The 21,124-nt window shown below is 41.8% G+C and overlaps 1 protein-coding gene across 12 annotated transcripts in view; it reads right to left on the bottom strand.

The window, feature by feature from the left end:
• Positions 1 to 21,124, bottom strand: part of TSPAN4 (tetraspanin 4) — a 475,717-nt gene that overhangs the window by 151,207 nt on the left and 303,386 nt on the right. The window lies entirely within an intron of this gene.

Raw genomic sequence — 21,124 nt, 5'->3', positions numbered from 1 at the left:
CAATCCAGTTAGGTAGTTGTTGGAAAACGTATGGACAAACCCCACCTTTCCTGTAAACAGTCCTCTACCCTGAAATGGGGATATCTATAAGCACGCTAAAAGCCTCGTGACTCTTTCTCCCCTATATATAAAGTGAGTTTAAAGAGAAGACATACAACAGTCCTTTGCCATAAATAGCTGTCTTCACTGTATCATCAAGAAGACCTTAACTGCTGCCCTGCATATACAGCAATTTCAGTAAAAGCAAAACTCTATTGCAGATGTCAAATCAGATTGTACTTTGGTCAGTTTTATGCTATGATAGTAAACTTGTTCAGACAAGAAGGATCCTTGAAATTACTAATGAGGAAACCTAGAGCTCCAAGACAAGTCTAGACCAAACTCACTGGTCCTCTCCTCTTCCCTCCCTCCCTTCAAACAACAGATTTATTAAGGCATGGCCCAGCAGTCTAGGTCAATTACTGGGAAAAGGCCAGGGCACAATATATCAATTGAATGACTTTCTACCTCATTAAAGGTGAAAATAAAAGGGATTTGACCAACAGCAGCCTCTTGTGCACTTGCTGATGGGATTTGAGATTTGCTATTGATTTTCCAAGTGGAGGCACTTAGTTCTCCTTACTTTACTGAAAGGACATTTTGTCATTAAAACGAATGACACAAAAAATCCACCCCTACAAACCTCAGCCACAGTTTAAGTTTTGGGGGATATGTAGTTACCTGGGATTAAAAGTCATCCCTTATTGACTACTACTTTTACATGGCTTTCCTTAGCAATTTTGCTTTTATTGATATGGAAAAATTAGGCAGAGTACCAGGCCAATGTGACTTCCAAGCTGGAAGGTACTCTGGCACTTCAAAGACAATTAAACCAAATAAAGTTCTAAAACTGGTGTTCTAGCATCTTAATTCCTGATCTGCTCCAATTAAGTATGGGATAATGAATATGAAATATAAACCAATACATTGAATTACTTAAGTTAGAGCACATATGCCGAAATAAACAAATACATAGGGGGAAACATGCATGTTAGAAACAATCAGAGGTAGCCCTAAAGCAGATAGAGGCAAGTAAGTCAGAATTTGAGGAAGAAAAAGCAGAAAGATCTGGAAACTCATATTTCCCTGGCCAGAAGCACAGGGCCTTATAGATCTTGCTCTCTGGCTCAGACATACAATAACTCTAACAAAGTTCCCTCTGAAAAACAGAGATAGCGTTTTTGCCTTTGTGATCTCTGTTTCCATAAAATCAAGCTATTTTCTTTTAGAGCAGCCTCCTTCAATTCAGGACCTGCATATTCCTTAACTGAAGAAAACAGCAGAAGTACATAGCATGATACCATCAATCCTGTACTGCATATTGGCCCACTAGACAAACTGCTGGTCTGAACTGCTAGTCCAAACTGCTGGTCCAAACTGTTAATCAGGAGTCCTTGAAAACCTCTACAGAGCAAAACCTCACTCTTTTGGAACATCCTGGACTATTTTTCATTTGTATTTATTTAAAGTAATACTTTTGCTCTGTTTCTATTCAATTAATTAGATTATAAAGTTCCTGGCACAAAACAGCATACTCAAACATGAGCTTAGTAACAGATAAAATAGCACTCTTTGGGGCACGACTTTGTCGCAGACCTAATTAATGAAGACAAATCCAAGCAACATCTAAACTTTGTTTTTTAAATGGCTCAGACAATTACAATCTTAAAAGAAAACATAATATGAAAGGCAACCACTGAGCAGAAATATGCCTGGCTCATCCGGACCCGTCAGCTGTCTTAGGCAGAAACAGGAAGTTTCCTTGGAGCCCTTGGCACTCGCAGGAACACCGCACACATTTTTCTGGCTTGGCTTCCTTTGTCACTACAGAGCTAATTGTAAAAAGAGGTCAAATTATTTTTGTGGTATTTCAAATTCAGAGCAAAAGCTAGTACATGTCGTTAATCAAGTAAATTGTTAATGCCTCATTCTGCAAAGTAAATTGCTTAAGTTATATCTCTTTTTCTGTAGGTGTGGTTAAGGACACAGAAGACAAATGGGTTTTCATCATTAAAAAAGTGAAAAAATATATTTTTCATAATTCATGTGTGGCATTAGAAGGGTGGGGTGGATGCTTGGTTGCTTTTTAAAAGGTCATCCATAGAAGGGCATACAGCTAAACTGCTACCCTATAAGCTATCCTAATTCTTAAGTTCCGTTTACAGCAAATGTAGCTCACACAATGCACAATTAGCTGAATCCCTAGGAATAAAATCACTAACAAAATTCCACAAACAGACATTAATTGTTCAAACACCCTTCAAAGGATAGTGTAGAAGACTTGGCAAAATGCATTTGCGTTTGATTGAGATTTCCAAAGTGGATGAAGGGAACTAAGTGTCCAAATGTTACTGATGTTCTGTAGGAGCTGCACACTTTTCATTTTCTTGAGATTAGTTGACAAGGCTGGATTTAAAACAACAGCATAGGAGAAAGCCACATTTTTTCACAGGTAAGGTAGCTAAGATACTAAGATAACTGAAGGGTGGACATTTTCTCACCTATGCTTACACTAAACCGTGTTTTTTGACTGTGGATTTGCTTTCCTCTTTCCCAGACATACATCACAGCAGACAATAGCAAGTTTCAAACCTCCAAACGTACTTCGATTTACTGTTCTAAATTGGTTGCTGGAGGTTCCTCGCCTTGAGTGATCCAGAGTATTGAAGGAAGCCAGTCTGTCTTATCCTACTTTAAACAGCATTTACACATTTTCAGATCTAATTTAGAATCACAGAACCCCTGCAACCTTCTCCCAGTACTAAATCCAGGGGACACCTGTACATAGCAACTTACTCAATCAAAGATTTAACACAGACCCACCACTTTATATACAGAGAATTCCACTTCGTCTGCAACTGGAAAGGTAAAATGTAAATCTGCTTGCTAAAACAGTTCAACAAAATGGATAACAACCTAGTTTGCATCTTAAGACCTAAACAGATTTCCAAATGAAAAGAAGCTATAGCAAGAAAGACCCCCTTTCCCCTCATGTCAGACTTCAGTAAAGAGAGATGTCTGTGACAGCAGCTTTCTCTCTCACTGGAGACTGGGTCTGCAGCAGCCTTTCTTGTGCCCTAAGAGTAACGGAATAGTGCACTTTCTCCAAAACAGCCAAGGTTTCTGCAGAATTAGCCAAGAGCAGGTGCTGAGCAGCTTATGAGCTGTCTATCGCTACCCTGAACACTAGTAGAGTCAACAGGCTAATGTTACCAGTAAAAGTCTAGACATAATTTTCTTGCATAATTTAATCTTTATGTCAGCCTCCTTGCTTCCTTCTCTCTATTCCTTCACTCATCTGTTGCCTCCTCTCCCATACATAGTACGTACACCATTAAAATAACAAGACATAGGCTCCATGACTATTCCCACCTCTTTGCTTTCAAGCTGTCCTATCTCCAGACCATCTGTACTTTCTGTCTCCGCAGAAAATTAACTCTATCAATAGCATCTGGCACAAGAGGATGAAGCAACTGATGTGAATTTTAGTTGCTATCAAACACTGGTAAAGTGATGGAGAGAGAAACTCAGGTCATCATAAATATATGACCCTCATTACTCCTGATGGGTCTTACAGCGAGCAGAAGGAAGTACATCCTAAGTACAAACCAACTTCATAGGCTAAGATATTATAAAATGAGTCTTAAAATGTATCAGGTTGCAAGCCTCTTTGGGTAGAAACACACACTTACTCTACAAACCCATGTCTGCCTAACATTCTTAGCCTGATATGACACTATCTGCAGATCTCCAGCCACTAAGACCATAAAAATAAGTAATTACAGTAATAATACAGAGGTTTTTGGAACAGCAGGGAGGGAATAAGCTGAGATAGATGTGGAGGAAAAGCACTAGAAAGTTCTGCAGCGAAGACTCAGCCACCTGCTGACTGCATAACAGAGAAACCTCTTAAGAGGCAAATACAGTCAGAAAGCCAGCAAGTGCAAATTCAGTTAAAGTGAAGTTTTCCTGCCTTCTACAGACCTGTAAATATTGCTTTCATTACTATCCTAACCACTACCTACATACACAGGCAGGAATCCTTTAATTCACAAACATTTGCAAGAGACAGTGCATAAAATCTAATAGGAACATATGTTCAGACCTTGAAATAGCCTGAGCAGTTCCTCTTCATGACAGCAGTGATCGTCACATCCAACTAACAGCTTCCCTACTGCTAAGGACATTGGTCCCCATCACTGTCAGAGACAAATCAAATCGAAGCAGATTAGAGAGGAGCTGTTTAGCTTCTGCGAATGCACAGAGGCCCAGTTCAGTTGGCATCTTAGGCTCTATAAGCAAGTAAAAAACCATCAGCAATAGGACAAAGGGAAGGACTGAATGAAGAAGACAAACAGAGAAGAGGAGGGAGGGAGAGATGGGTACCACATTCACAGGTTTTATATTGAGTTAATGCTGCCCTTAGCTGACTTACAGAGGCAGCCGCACCTGAGCCTTGCTTCCCTCCTCACAAGACAGTGCTTCAAGGTGTCCAGAAATATTCGTCAGGTACCAGAGATGAGATGGATTTTATGGAGCTTGGAAGGGAGGTTGACAGGGCAGGAGGAAATGAGGTGCTAATGCTGATCATAACAAAACCCGTTGGAGCCAGCCATAATGGGACAGTGGGAGCGTGTCTGAAGTGAAAATGAAGGCGTTAAATGTTGTACTACACTACATCAATGTCAGAGTCTGCCTGGTGCCTCTGAGCAACTCAGAAATAGAAACATGGCACAATTGCCCATGCACAGCTCTGTGGTTATAGCAGCTATCTGCACTCTTTCAAAAATTATAAAGCAAAAGCTTTCATATTAATGAGACAACAGTGGGGCAAGTTCGTGGGAAGTACAGTCAGAAGACAGAGATGCACTTTATAACAAAGGCATTCTCTTACTTACCAACTTTGTTTCCCATTTTCGCTTAATATATTCTAATTGGAAGGAATGAAACTAATGAAAAGGTTAGGAGCTGTGGTTAACACAGTGTTTCCCAAGCCTCAAATTACTTGGCCCTCTTCAGCAATACAGAACTAAGATGTATACTCTCCTCTCTCCCACCATTTGTTTTTAAGTGCCCTGTCCATCACCCGTATCTATACATAGGTCCACAGCCACTCCCCTTTGGACAGGGGAGTAAGGAGAGATTAAAGAGGCACAAAAACACTCTTAAAACATTTCAAGTAAGTAAAAGAGCTGTTTTATAAAAGGCAGGGCAGTGACTATTCTTCACTGGGTAACTTTTATTTCTGTTTAGACTAGCCTATCATTTTTATTATGCTGAACTGATTAAGGGGGCAAAACCTTACTTGTGTCCTGTCTGCCAGGCAATAGAGGAACTGACCTGACAGATCTTCACCAGACCTAGCCCCTCTGCACTTCTGAAGAACTTTGAACAATACCTTGTAATAATTGTGCTTCTGAGGAAACACAAGATCTCTGAATCTAAGCAGTTTTGTTTTGCCCTCTCCAGCAAGCACATATGACTCCTTATAAGACGATACACTATTGCCAGGAGCCCAGTCTTTCATTACAGTGTACTTAGATGGTACCCATAACTACTTTTAAGGGACTATGTGTTGTATAAAAATGAGCCTATTTTGTCTCATTACCAGCTTTTTGTACTTGGTGGAATAGAGTAGATAAACATAGAGGGATAATATTTTACACCGTAAGGAATACAATTTCTCAAGTGTGTATATGTGGCATATCCCATTACCTAACGCAGACTCATAAGGGACACTGGTTCTTAGGCACGTGTTCACTTGCTCGGTCCGCACGCCATTTTTTGGTCACCTGCATACCATGACACCTAACCACCTCATGATGGGACTCGATGCCAAGTAGAGAGGACACAACCCGAACAATGAGAAAGGTTAAGTACAGCTGAAACATTATTCCTCATGAGGTTTTAAGTTGCAGTGAGGTAACTAGCACCCTAGTACCCTAAAGATGAGTTTCTAACAGCCCTTTCTCATAAAACATGCCATAGCACAGGAACTGGCCCACCCAAAGCCCTTGAGATGCAGAAGAGAACTGAATCTTGGCACCCTTGGCAGGAGCTGTGGCCACTGAGCTCTTGGGTGAAAGGGCTGCAGAGGCACTACCAGCAGCAGGTGGTGGTGGACTTCTCCGCGGGGTGAGTTCCCGGAATGCCTGCCAGATGCAATTTGGGATGTGCCCAGACTATAGATTTTGGTAAGTGCAAGCTATGAAGTATAAAATACTTCATGAAGTATAAAATATTGCTTTCATCTCTGTATTTCTAACATATGTTTCATCATCACACTAGCCTTTTATTCCCTTTGTGAACTGCCCTTAATTTAATAAACTGAGCCTCAAAAATTTGTCCAGGTAGATACACTAGCTTACTGATTAATGACACTTGTACAACTGGTGGCATGTGGGATTTTAGTGAAGTCTGGAAAATTATTATTTTGCTAATTATAAGATGAAGAATTAGTAAAATAGGTCTTTTTTTTTTTTAGGACTACACATTTCCATGCATTAAGATGACTTTAATGCAATTGTCAGGCCCAGCCTTTGTAGTCACTGACAGTTACACTTGTTTATTGTGTCTGAATAAATTTGACACAAGAGTGCTCTCAGGCACTGCCATAAGGTTTATGTATGCTTGGGTGGTACAATCTGCATTTCTATATTTTGAAATATTTAGGTTCATCAATAAAGCTAAAGGGCAGTGAATTAAAAATCAATACAAAGGCAGACTTCTTAAGGCAACACAGAGGGAGTTCATGGAATACATAATTGCTAGAATTCATTAAAGACAGGTGCAGGTAATGAATTTTAAGAAGGACCCAGTGTTATCATTATGCAACCTCGCATAAAATGGGTAGTAAAAAAAAATTCACACTTTGGAGTATGAACTGGCAGATACAAAGGTCATGAAGTAACTCCTCTGCCTTTTCAACCTTAAGTAAATTACTGCACAGTTGATTAGACAAATTACTGAAAGGAGCTGGGGGTCACCTTGATAGACCTCCATTGCTGTTACAGGCAGTGTACTGATACACCACAGGAGGTAATGAGCTAATTCAATACAGCAAAGTCTACATTAATGCAGTATTGTTTCCTGTTATGTTCCTAACATAAGGAAGGTTGCAAAGCATCCCTCATCCTTCCCAAAACATACAGTGTGAAACAGTAAGTTTTTGTTTACCTTGTGAGAGCAGTGACCTTGGACAACCTTCAGAAAAAGTGACTTTGCACAAGTACAAGCATACCTGTGACATAATGGTGATGGAAAGAAATTCCTCAAACTTAGGCTTTCAGAAGACAGAAAAAAACTGAACAAGAAGGAAATCCTCTGCCACCACAGGCAGTGACAACCACATTCCATTTCAAATTAAAGCCCTCTTAATCTCGTCCGAAAACAGGTGTCAGCACAACACTCAAAGACAACTTTAAACAGAAAATACTAGACTGCAACTAGTTAAGGGAAGTCTCATCACAATTACTTATGGCACACTGAAAAGCTGTTAGGATTTTTTTATCCACCATACCCTCTGTGTGGATTGGCCAGTGCTTTGTTTAAAGAGAGAACTCAAGAGCAGCATCTACAAAAGAAGTACAAAAATTTTAAAGAAATCCCCAAATACTTCCCATGATACATTCATAGGATTGACTATCCTAATACCTAAGCTAAGCTACTTAACAACGTTAACATGAACTAGATAATACCAGATACCTAATCAGGTGGTAGCTATTTTCTCCAGCCTTTTCCCTAACTAGTCTGACTCTGGGCACTTGTTACTTTAAAACCATGTCCAGTGCAGGGATGGAGGGTTAGGACTATGCTCACTATTCCGACAGCCTGTTCAGCAGGGTTTTTAAGCTTCTTCTTTCTTGATTTGACAATTGTAAAACAAACCATTATTGAATCTTAGTAACCTCTAAATCTTGGAAGGCAATGGGAAACTAGATAGCACTTACAGAAGCTCTATAACAAATTTTCATAGGGTCTGACTTGGATATTCCACAGTCATCAGCAGAGGGAATGCCTCAGTCACTGAATAAAATCTGTAGAAATACAAGTTTTAGAACTAGAGATTGCTAATCAAATATGCAACTTCACAAAACCAGTAGTTTCCACTGAAAAAGTGATCTGCTGAAAAATACTAAATACTATTACTATCACCATCTAAGAAAAATTTAGCTGAAATACATTAGAGTTCTTTTTCCCCAAAGGCGTTTGTAGGGGGTTTTTAGTGTGAACTAACCCAAAATGTTTCCTTAAACTTGGATTAAGAAATTACTAAACTGCATTTCCCTAACAGCATGTTGATTTTTGTAAACTGAAGTATGGGCCCACATTTTCTAAGATAAACTGAATGACCCAGAAGATTACATTCCCTATAATGCAATGCAGATCTTCCTCTGAGGGATCTGTATGATATATTATAGAAACTGCATAATTCTGAATAATCCCTGGAGATGTAGTCCAGAAAAGCAGGCCAACCCAAAAGGGAGATTGGAAAACACATCATGTGTCTTAACTACAATCCCCATCTTGTATGTAGCTTAAATACTAAACAGTCTCAAAATGAAATACTGCAGAACCAATCAATAATAGAAATTAGCATTTTCAACCTGGAAAATGTTAAAATATTTCATTTTGATTAAAGAAAAGTCAAATAGAGTGTTTCGGAATTCCCACTATGTTAAAATGTCCTATTTCACATTTTAGCACCAACCTGGAACAAACTCAATATTCAAATGCAGGCATTCCCACTGTGATGGAAACTTCAGATTTTGCCCAGCTATAATCACAGTTAATTCCCTTCTTTAATTTCAAAGGCAACCATAAAGTCATATGTAAGGAGAGTAATTTGCCCTTTTCCTGTGTTTATTTTTTCTTTAAAAAAGTCTCAAATTTCTGAAATGTGAATACCTCCAGTGAAGTTTGGAGAGATACTATTTAGATGGTAACCAAATGTATATGGACACATCAAGGCACCAAGTTCAGACAGAAGTCAGCAGGCCATCTGTAGAAGATCAAGCCACATTAATGAGTCATATTAACATTGATCCATGTAAACAAATACTAACACTTACATTATGATCACATAGTTCCCCTGCACTGCAGAAGACAACAAAGACAAATCTCGGTGAAACTACAACACTCAAATCCTCCTCTTCTGAACTCTCCATGCACCACCACTCATTGAGACATGCTTTTCTGTTTGCATTAGGTAGATTCTTCCCTTCTTGTCCCATGCACATACATGAATTTCTCTCAGGAACCAACTGACTTGGTATGTACAAACCCGCAACAGTGACACGCAGTCAAGTTCATGCAGCTAGGGAGCCAGGAGCAGCTGTAGGCAGCTACCACATGGTGACAAGCTGCTGTGTTCCAAACAAAACATTCAAGTGCTGACTTCAGGGAAGAAAATAACCCTACATATTTCTCATGGGCAAGCAGAGAGAGATGCCAGCTCCCCAAGACAGCAACACATCTTTTCCAGTCCCCACATTGCTAATAGCACAAGATCTTTCAGCATTAAATAGAAGTTCCTAAGAGCTAACCAGACTCCACCATGTCCAGAGGCAGTCTGTGATTACTCTTACATGTAGAGAATAGAGAGCTTCTGCTAATCGCTATCTTTCATGATGATGCTCCTAAACATTACATTAAACACTCTTTATTGACCCCTGCTAGTTCTCACAAGTGTTTAAAGGTGATAAGCTTGATGCCACATTGACTGAAATACAAAGTTGTAGTTTTCATATCACAGTGAAAAACTCTAAAACTTTCAGTTGTGCAGTATTTAGTCCCATGTTCTACAGAGCTTTCTATCCTTAGAAAGCCATGGCTTACTTTGAAATTGCTGCCCAGCGTGGCTTTGGAGGTGGTGTGGCATTTTAACCCCCCCTTGGTAGGTACAGAAGAGGGATATGAAAAGGATGAAAGATAACTGTTGGCATCATAGCCCATTTCACAAATACCATCATACAGGGGCACTCTGAGCTCATTCAGTTCTGTATGGTTATGCAACCTACAGGATGTACAGGTAAATTTAGCAAGTTGAACAGAATTTACCATCGTTTTGTGTATTTTGGCAGAACACAAGGTAAGATCATGCGAATGAATCAGGCCTTGCCTCTGTTACCCATGAGGTATACGAGCTCCAGTCATCCTTATTCCTGCATCCTTACCACTGCCCGCACTAGTGTCAGCATGCTGAGTCAGCCACTATTGCACTACCTTATGTCAAACAGTCCTGTGTAATACTAACCTGTGTGGGAAAGTTCAGCTTGATCCCAGTTGTTAATCAGATTATGCCAAGAAATATTTATTGTGCTAAGGTTTGCACTTTTATACACGTTTGCATCATTGGGGGACAGTGCCATTAATAGCCTGTCATACATTGAGCAGCTTAGGGAAAATTTTTGTTCTGGCTGAAGGAAGTTTCCCTTTTGGGATTTTAATGGCTGTGTGGCAGGTTCCTCATTGCACATTACTGCTGACAGGCCGTGCTCAGGAAGCACCACAAGAAAGCATACTGCTCCCCTATCTCCATTTACTCATATATTATAACCTAGCTGTGCTGCACTGACCACGTTCACCTTTTGTGAAAAAACATCCAACACAAAATGGCATTGCATAAGCCATGAGAGGACTGGAGAAGCAACAAACTGAAATTGGAGGCAGTCAATTAGCAAGAGCTAACAGTGGCTTTTACTTTATCCCTCCTTTTTGAAAAGTCTGGGGGAAAGGCATGAATCAGGCTGATAAAAACAGGAGCCACTCACCTTCAGGTTACCGGGTCAAACTAAATCCTGAGTCTAAAGCAGCAGAAAGTCTCTGTTATCCCCTGAAGGTTATTTGGTAGTTTGTAAGAAACTTGCTAGAAGTAAGTCATACTGTATGAAGCATTTATTTACTGCCAACTAAACGCCCATCCAAATGCAGCACTAATGCAAGGATAAAGCACATGGGACCACCACATCATCATGGTCCAGCTATAGCAAAGCTATCTCACCAGCAGAACAAGGAAAAAACCAACCTCCTTCTGAAGGAGGCGGCATTACTGTAGGAAATTTTAAGGGCTGCTAAAAATTCCCTTTTCTTCTTTTTACAAGTCTGACTTACAGCAGCTCCTGTTTGGCTACTTTCTGACAGAAATACTGCTATTTTACAACACCCATTCTCCCGTATAGCTTTACTCTGATGTATTTGTAGCCCCCACTCCTCCCCAATAGGTGGTCACCAGACTTTTCTGGCAAATGGGTGGAAAAATGCATCTCCTGAAAACAACCATGCCATTATTACATAGCAGGCAGTACAGTTAAACGACATGATAGCCACAAAGGGAGGCTTTCAGCAATAAACACTTTTGATGCTGTAACAGCAACACTAATTACTGACAGGCACCTGAGGCAACACCTGAACACAACAGCTATCTCCCATGTTTGAAGATCATTGAGAGGTCAGAGCCACGGAAGTACAAACATATATATGCACACACGGATAGGAACCCCTGCCAAACTTTATTCTCGCCTGTTTCTTGAGTATGACATTTATTGAGTACAACAAAGGCGGTTTGTGGTGCACCCCCTACAGCAGGGTGCTGCGCAACACGAGGTGGCACTGGCCAGGAGACCTGGGTAACTCGAATGGAGCCAGGTCCTGCCCTCAGCGCCATCCCACTGCATCCCAGTGGGGTGGGCAGAGCGGGCTGGGGACACCAGTGGGCACCATTGGCCATTGCCAATGACGTGAGGTGATGAGAGAAGCTTGGGGTCAGTTCAGGGAGTCTCCTCAGGACCTGCAGGAGATGGGCTGAAGACAGGGCACGCCATGGGGCTACACTGAAGACAGGACTGGGGGACTGCTACTAACAGCACCCATGCAGGAAACCCAGCTTCCAGATATGAAAAACAGTCAGTCAGCTGGGTCCTGGGATGGACACTGGCCTCCCTGTGGGGCAGCCCCAGCCAAAATGGCGCTGGGTGGCTGGCCAGGGCCAGCAGAGCCTCCTGGTGCTCTCTGCACCCACCCAAATGCCTTGTGCACAGGCATATAGCAGCTTTGGTCTCAAAATGTATATACAGCATGTGACAGGGAGTTATTTTAAATGCTTCCCTCCGTGTTTCGCACACACACCAAGAGGTGTGTTATGATTTTGAGCTTTCTGTTTAGAGCAGGCAACAAGTGCAGCAGTGGGACCAGAATTGGAGTTACTGGATTAGCTGCTCAGTAATTGTCCTTATTGCTTTCCGCCATGTCAGAACAAACTTGCCTGCTTTTCTGAAAATCATATTACGTTTGCAGGGCACCAGGCCTTGGCCACTGCTTGCTGTGCCACTCCGCAAGGAACCCACACTGCAACTTGGTGTCCAGCCAGGCAAACCCAGAGAGGGGCTCTGGAAGCCTTCACTGGGCATCAGGCTTGCCAAGGGTACTTGTGAAGAACAACGTAAATTTTACCTTGCCTTCATTTGAAGCAGAGTCATTTCAAACATCTTTTTCTCCCCCAAATACTTAGTAAGAAGAAATTTGTGATAATCAGTTGCTGGCGATGCAGGTTTTTTTGCATTCATACTTCTAATCAGGCTTCCAGCCAGACTGCTAACCCCTGCTGGCAACAGCATGCCCCCTCAAAATCCGTTCACAGCCCTTTCTTTCCAACCCTTCCTCCCCTCCTTCTACCCATCAGGATTACACACAATATTTATGACCATAATTACTCTGTCTCTTAAGAAAGTAGCCATCTGTGAAAACCATAGAACACCAATTCTATATTTCACATTAATAAGTCTCATAAATAAACCTGACTTAATTTATAATAACTGCCTTCTCAGAAGTACAACACTTCCAGTCCAGTTTATGATTCCTTGCTGGCTGTTTAAAACATTGAGGTGTTTTTTCATACTACTGCACATACTTTATAGCTACTGCTGCTTCACACTGTAAAAAGAAAAAAAAAAGTAGAGAAAAGGTTTGATTCCTTCCCTCCCCAAATTCAGTAGCAATAAGAGTTGAAAGAAATGTAAAGTAACAGCAGTGAATTTACAATTGCTTGGAAAATTATTCTTGCTCCCATTATGCTTTGAAAGGCATATTAAAAAAAAGTCATAGAGGCTTCACTCTTACTCATGCTATAACATGCTACACAAGAATAATTTCTAATATTGTCTATCTGGTATAAAACTAGCTGTAGTGACATTAACAATATTTTGCTGTTAGAGAACTGGCTTGGGGGCTCAGAAAATTAAAACTAAGTCTTAATATTTGACTGTTATAGATTTCCTGTACTTTGTTGGATATGGAATTTCACCCATCACTCTAATTATCTTCTACCTAATTCCTCTTTCATCCTTACTGAGCAGCCATATAGCTTATACATATGAATGCTAACCAAACTATCTCTTGGATTACGCTCTTTCCCCGTCTCCACAAAAGACCTCACCTACAAAATCAAAATGCAGGGCATGTGTTCACATTTCCCGGCGTTTCTGCCAACTGCATGTTCTCAGTGCTGGCTTACTCGGGTCAAACAGTATGGGCACAGCCTCTTGGCCTTTCTGAAAACCCACCTGGTACACGGCCACTGTCTGGCAACCTGTTTGGCACAAGAGTGTTTCTACAGCAGCTGACAGCTCTTAACCCCTTTGAAATCACATATTCAATGCTGCTTTCATAAAGGAGTTGGGATAAATGTTAAGTAACTCGGATCATTTCAAAAAGCAAGGATTTTCCAACATTAGCTACAAATGAGGACACACTGATAAAAAACACCCTTTACAAAATGTCTAGCTCTATGTTGGGTGTGACTGCAATACACATTTGCATGCAGACCTCTTGTGGTTTACCACTGAAGCAGGCATTTGCAGAATGAAAAGTTTTCTGAAGAGTAATGAGTACATAGTGCAGAATCACCATGTGATCCAAATAGTAAATTTGTTCTACACCAACACAATAATCTATTGATTACTATTTAAAACAGATTTATTTCCACTCTATTCAGTGCATTACCTGCCAAGAACCTCTGAGAGAATATTCTGGCGTGTATTATTACATTTCAGTCTTTCATATTTCCTCCTACTTGAAATAACTCTGCAGTGCAGCATTTTAACTCATTTACACTAGTTTGCTTATGTCTGTGTGTCCTGGTTTCAGCTGGGATAGAGTTGATTGTCTTCCTAGTAGCTGGTACAGTGCTATGTTTTGAGTTCAGTATGAGAAGAATGTTGATAATGCTGATGTTTTCAGTTGTTGCTAAGTAGTGTTTAGTCTAAAGTCAAGGATTTTTCAGCTTCTCATCCCCAGCCAGCAAGAAGGCTGGAGGGGCACAAGAAGTTGGCACAGGACACAGCCAGGGCAGCTGACCCAAACTGGCCAATGGGGTATTCCATATCGTGTGACATCATGCCCAGTATATAAACTGGGGGGAGTGGGGGCAGGGAAATCACCGCTCCGGGACTAACTGGGTGTCGATCAGCAGGTGGTGAGCAATTGCACTGTGCATCATTTGTACATTCCAATCTTTTTATTATTACTGTTGTCATTTTATTAGTGTTGTCATTATCATTATTAGTTTCTTCTTTTCTGTTCCATTAAACTATTCTTATCTCAACCCACAAGTTTTACTTCTTTTCCCAATTTTCTCCCCCATCCCACGGGGGGAGGGGGAGGGGGTGAGTGAGTGGCTGTGTGGTGCTTAGTTGCTGGCTGGGGTTAGACCCACAGGAGTATAAGGCTTTAGTAGATACCGGTGCACAGTGTACTCTAATGCCATCAAGTTATAAAGGGGCAGAACCCATCTGTATTTCTGGTGTGACAGGGGGATCCCAAGATTTAACTGTGTTGGAAGCTGAAGTAAGTCTAACTGGGGATGAATGGCAGAAACACCCCATTGTGCCTGGTGCAGAGGCTCCGTGTATCCTTGGTATAGACTATCTCAGGAGAGGGTATTTTAAGGACCCAAAGGAGTATTGATGGGCTTTCAGTATAGCTGCCTTGGAGACGGAGGAAATTGAACAGCTGTCTACCCTGCTGGGTCTTTCTCAAGACCCTTCGATTGTGGGGCTGCTGAGGGTTGAAGAACTGTTGAGGATTTCTTGGCTGGGCGAGGGCATGTGAGCAATCCAGCCGTTAGGTGGGAACGAAGCATAAGTTTACAAAGTGCTGGAGCAGACAAGGACGCTGTGCCTTTGTACGCTGGGAAAAAGGAAGATAAGAAGAGCCTGACAAGCAACTCCTGGATGCCGAAGAATGAGATAAGTAACTGCTGGACACCTCGTGAAGAAGCTTGCACAGCCAGTAGAGGATAAGATAGTGTCACGTGAACCGTGGAATTGTACCAATTAGAGTATTGTATAAGGCGCGTGCACAAGTGCATAAGGTATGTAACTGTGCTAAAAGTTGTAGTAAATGGACTTCACTTGATCACATTGGTCTGTGCGTGATTTCCCCTGTGGATCCTCCGCAACAAAGAACAACAAGTGCCAATCGCTACCACAACGGTGCACCAGCGGCAATATCGCACCAACCAAGACTCTCTGATTCCCATCCGTAAGTTGATTCATCAACTGGAGAGCCAAGGACTGATCAGCAAAACTCGCTCACCTTTTAATAGTCCTATATGACCAGTGCGAAAGTCTAATTGGGAGTGGAGACTAACAGTAGACTATCGTGGCCTGAATGAAGTTATGCCACTGAGTGCTGCTGTTCCAGATATGCTAGAACTTCAATATGAGCTAGAGTCAAAGGCAGCCAAGTGGTATGCCACAATTGACATTGCTAATGCATTTTTCTCAATCCCCCTGGCAGCAGAGTGTCATCCACAATTTGCTTTTACTTGGAGGGGCGTCCAGTACACTTGGAATCGATTGCCCCAGGGATGGAAACACAGGCACACCATTTGCCATGGACTAATTCAGACTGCACTGGAAAAAGGTGAAGCTCCAGAACACCTGCAATACATTGATGACATCATCGTATGGGGTAACACTGCAGAAAAAGTCTTTGAGAAAGGGAAGAAAATAATCAAAATCCTTCTGAAAGCTGGTTTTGCCATAAAAGAAAGTAAGGTCAAGGGACCTGCACAGAAGATCCTTTATTTAGGAATAAAATGGCAAGATGGACATCATCAGATCCCCATGGATGTGATCAATAAAATAGCAGCTATGTCTCCACCGACTAATAAAAAGGAAACACAGGCCTTCTTAGGCGTCATGGGTTTTTGGAGAATGCATATTCCAAATTACAGCCTGATTGTAAGCCCTGTCTATCAAGTGACCCAGAAGAATGATTTTAAATGGGGTCCTGAGCAACGACAAGCCTTTGAACAAATTAAGTGGGAGATTGTTCATGCCGTAGCCCTTGGGCCAGTCTGGGCAGGACAAGATGTTAAAAATGTGCTCTACACTGCAGCTGGGGAGAATGGCCCTGCCTGGAGCATTTGGCAGAAAGCACCTGGAGAGACCCGAGGCCAACCCCTGGGGTTTTGGAGTTGAGGATATCAAGGATCCGAGGCTCGCTATACTCCAACTGAAAAAGAGATATTGACAGCATATGAAGGAGTTCGAGCTGCCTCAGAAGTGGTTGGTACTGAGACACAGCTCCTCTTAGCACCCCGACTGCCAGTGCTGGGCTGGATGTTCAAAGGGAAAGTCTCCTCTACACATCATGCAACCGATGTCACATGGACTAAGTGGGTTGCACTGATCATACAACAGGCTCGCATAGGAAAGCCCAGTCACCCGGGAATTTTAGAAGTGATCACAGACTGGCCAGAAAGCAAAGATTTTTGAATGTCACCAGAGGAGGAGGTGACACGGGCTGAAGAAGCCCCGCTGTATAATAAACTGCCAGAAAATGAGAGGCAATATGCCCCATTCCCTGATGGATCCTGTCGTATTGTGGGAAATCATCAGAGGTTGAAGGCTGCTGTATGGAGTCCTATATGACAAGTCGCAGAAACTGCTGAAGGAGAAGGTGAATTGAGTCAGTTTGCAGAGGTGAAAGCCATCCAGCTAGCGTTAGACATTGCTGAAAGAGAAAAGTGGCCAGTACTCTATCTCTATGCTGATTCATGGATGGTGGCAAATGCCCTGTGGGGGTGGCTACAGCAATGGAAGCAGAGCAACTGCCAGGGCAGAGGTAAACCCATTTGGGCTGCCGCACTGTGGCAAGATATTGCCTCCCAGCTAGAGAATCTGGTTGTAAAAGTACATCATGTAGATGCTCATGTACCCAAGGGTCAGGCCACTGAAGAACATCAAAATAGTCAACAGGTGGATCAGGCTGCCAAGATTGAAGTGTCTCAGGTAGACCTGGACTGGCAACATAAGGGTGAGCTATTTATGGCTTGGTGGGCCCATGATACCTCAGGCCATCAGGGAAGAGATGCAATGTATAGATCATGATCAAGGGGTAGACTTGACCATAGACATTATCACACAGGTTATTCATGAATGTGAAACATGTGCTGCAATTAAACAAGCCAAGTGGCCAAAGCCCCTGTGGTATGGAGGGTGATGGCTGAAATACAAATATGAGGAAGCCTGGCAGATTGACTATATTACACTCCCACAAACTCACCAAGGCAAGTGCTATGCGCTTAAAATGGTGAAAGCAACCACCGGATGGCTGGAAACATATTCTGTGCCCCATGCCACCGCCCGGAACACTATCCTGGGCCTTGAGAAGCAGGTCTTGTGGTGACACGGCACCCCAGAAAGAATTGAGTCAGACAACGGGACTCATTTCCGAAACAACCCCATAGACACCTGGGCCAAAGAGCATGGCATTGAGTGGGTGTATCATATCCCCTATCATGCACCAGCCTCTGGGAAAATTGAACAATACAATGGACTGTTAAAGACTACATTGAGAGCAATGGGGGGTGGAACCTTCAAACTTTGGGATACACATTTAGACAAAGCCACCTGGTTAGTCAACACCAGAGGATCTGCCAATCGGGCTGGCCCTGCCCAGTCAGAACTTTTGCATACTGTGGAAGGGGATAAAGTCCCTGTAGTGCACATAAAAAATATGTTAGGGAAGACAGTCTGGGTTACTCCTGCCTCAGGCAAAGGTAAACCCATTCGTGGGATTGCTTTTGCTCAAGGACCTGGGTGCACTCGGTGGGTGATGCGAAAAGATAGGAAAGCCTGATGTGTGCCTCAAGGGGATCTGATTTTAGGTGAGACTAGCCAGAATTAAACTGTATGATATTAGTTGCTATATAACCCTGCTACTGTATGTTATCATTACTATAATTGTTATATGCTATATCCATAGTACTACAGTAAGAATCACTTAGATCAAGCAAGAATGAACTGTGATAAAACTAAGCGAAACGCAGTAGTGATGGAACCAGAACTGACTGTAGCATGCAACAATCCAACGGTGCGCACCATCCTCCTGCTGCGTCCAATGTCACCTGCTCGTCACACTGCACTGAAGCCCAGTTCTGCTCTACCAACTGAGAGGATTTTGCACCATCCCTCCTGCTCAGAAAGACTGGTATGACAGATGGAGCCCAGAGTCAGGAACTAAATTAACTCAACGAACATTTTATGAACATGACCCATGAACTAAAGGAATGATATCTCTGTGTGTGTATACATATATATATACGTATCATTGTTCATATGTCTCAAAGGGACAGAAAAGGTGATGATGATTGACCGGGATGTAACTGAAGGTATGGGAACTGAGCATGACATCAATGGTATAGAATAAGGGGTGGATATTGTCCTGGTTTCAGCTGGGATAGAGTTAATTGTCTTCCTAGTAGCTGTACAGTGCTATGTTTTGAGTTCAGTATGCCAAGAATGTTGATAACACTGATGTTTTTGGTTGCTGCTAAGTAGTGTTTAGTCTAAAGTCAAGGATTTTTCAGCTTCTCATCCCCAGCCAGCGAGAAAGCTGGAGGGGCACAAGAAGTTGGCACAGGACACAGCCAGGACAGCTGACCCAAACTGGCCAATGGGGTATTCCATACCATGTGACATCATGCCCAGTATATAAACTGGGGGGAGTGGGGGCAGGGAAATCACCGCTTGGGGACTAACTGGATGTCGATCAGCAGGTGGTGAGCAATTGCCCTGTGCATCATTTGTACATTCCAATCCTTTTAGTATTACTGCTGTCATTTTATTAGTGTTATCATTATCATTATTAGTTTCTTCTTTTCTGTTCCATTAAACTATTCTTATCTCAACCCACAAGTTTTACTTCTTTTCCCAATTTTCTCCCCCATCCCACGGGGTGGGGGGTGGGGGGGGATGGGGATGAGTGAGTGACTGCGTGGTGCTTAGTTGCTGGCTGGGGTTAAACCATGACACTGTAAGTTGGGGGTTTTTTGTTGGTTTGGGGTTTTTGCTGTTGTTTTGGGGTTGGTGGTTTTTTTGTTTTTTTAAGAGGACAGTTAAATAGCCACCTCTGCTATTCAGTCACAGCTCTGGGGCACTGCATGCAAACCTTTCTTACTCTAACAGCACCCGAACATGGAAAGGCGGGGGTCTGAATGGATATCTTATTCACATTCCCCATTATGTTGCTGCATCCAAACAATAATTTCAATTAGGTCTAGAAATACAGGTTCAGATTCTCTCTTTAGGTACAGATGACATTGCCAGCAGAAAACAGTGTAACAGCTATAGAGTCACTTATAACAAAGTCACTACAATGTAAAGGGATCCGCAGACAATACAGGGCTGGCATATACACCTGTGTAAAAATACAAATTCCCCCTGTTTCTAATAACTTGTAAAACAAGTACTTGCAGCTTATCAGCTTTATTAACATCTGCAATCTGTTTAGTGTTTTCCTTACAGTTCTAGCTCCTGGAAGCCTGGATAACAAGAGAGTCTCAGCTAACTACAACAATTACTCATGGTCATGGTTTCAAAGAATAGCTAGAAAATATGAGATTTTTAAGAGAACAAAATAAGATGTGAACAAAAGCATTCAGATCTCTGTTAAAGGCTCATAATTTTCTAGGTAGAGACTAGAATGTTTGACACTGCAGACAAGTTGAGCCTTTGCTCATCACCATAAGTTAAAGAAACAGCAATGCAAGCTTGTGACCAGCCTTGTTTAAATGTAAATTCCATCAAGCAGAAAAGTATAAAAGGACCTAAAGTTCCACTTGCTGTGTCTTCAGGTCTCAACACACATTGTAAGTTTTAAGCCGCAGATTGGAACTTAAAAAGAAATGTTATTAAAGTTCATATGACTAGAAACATTAACGTTTTTTCCTCCAGGTGAGAATAGAGGGTTTTTTTCAAAATGCATAGTCTTTCTATTTCCAGAACTCCAAATAAATTGCACTGTGCCAATCTAGTGAGACACAAAAATCATAACTGACCCACTACCTTTTATCATCTTAGACTAAGAAAAGTGCAGAAAGAAAAGCAGCAGAGCAACTTTTTAAAAAATTGGTTTTTTCCAACAATATCTTAATGACAGCTAGTAATGCAGACAGTTATTCTAAAACCTAAATAAGTTTTAATATAATAACTGTAATAAATAGGTTTAACTATAAGAACTTCCATTTAAACCATAAAATGTCCACCTAAGATTTAAAGAAACAAAGATGAGAGTGTAGTGATGTGCAACTGTTAGTTTTCTCACCTGCTTCCTTCCCTGGGACCATCTGCACTTTCCACAGATGTACTGAAGTAGAAAGTGGAACAGTTAGGTATGTAATTACATGCCTTACCAGAAGCAGTAAACACTGGAATATCATGAGAGGACACAAAATTATCTGGGAGATGCAAAAAATCAGGCACTGAATATAGTCCCCTTCTGTAAAGACAATATTGTCTTCAAAAACATTTTTGCATGTTGAATTTAATGGAGGTGAACAGTCCCACTGACCTCCCTGGTGCTTCTTAAAGTACACTTCACTGCCAGTGCTTTGCTGAATGCAAGACAGAGTGCTCAAATGGAGACACAGTACCACAAAGACCTGATCCTGATCTCACAGCAAACCATGTAACACAAGCCATCTCTCTGAAGTTAGAAGGACAAATCTCAACACCTCTGAATTAAGTAGTAATGCTCCCATTCCGTTTAGATGGATCAAATGCCACTCAACTGAAATAAA

Source organism: Accipiter gentilis, chromosome 17 (genome assembly GCF_929443795.1).
Source record: "Accipiter gentilis chromosome 17, bAccGen1.1, whole genome shotgun sequence".
Lineage (NCBI taxonomy): Eukaryota > Metazoa > Chordata > Aves > Accipitriformes > Accipitridae > Astur > Astur gentilis.
Note: the sequence above shows the minus strand (reverse complement) of the source record. Positions and strands in the feature narration are given on the sequence as shown.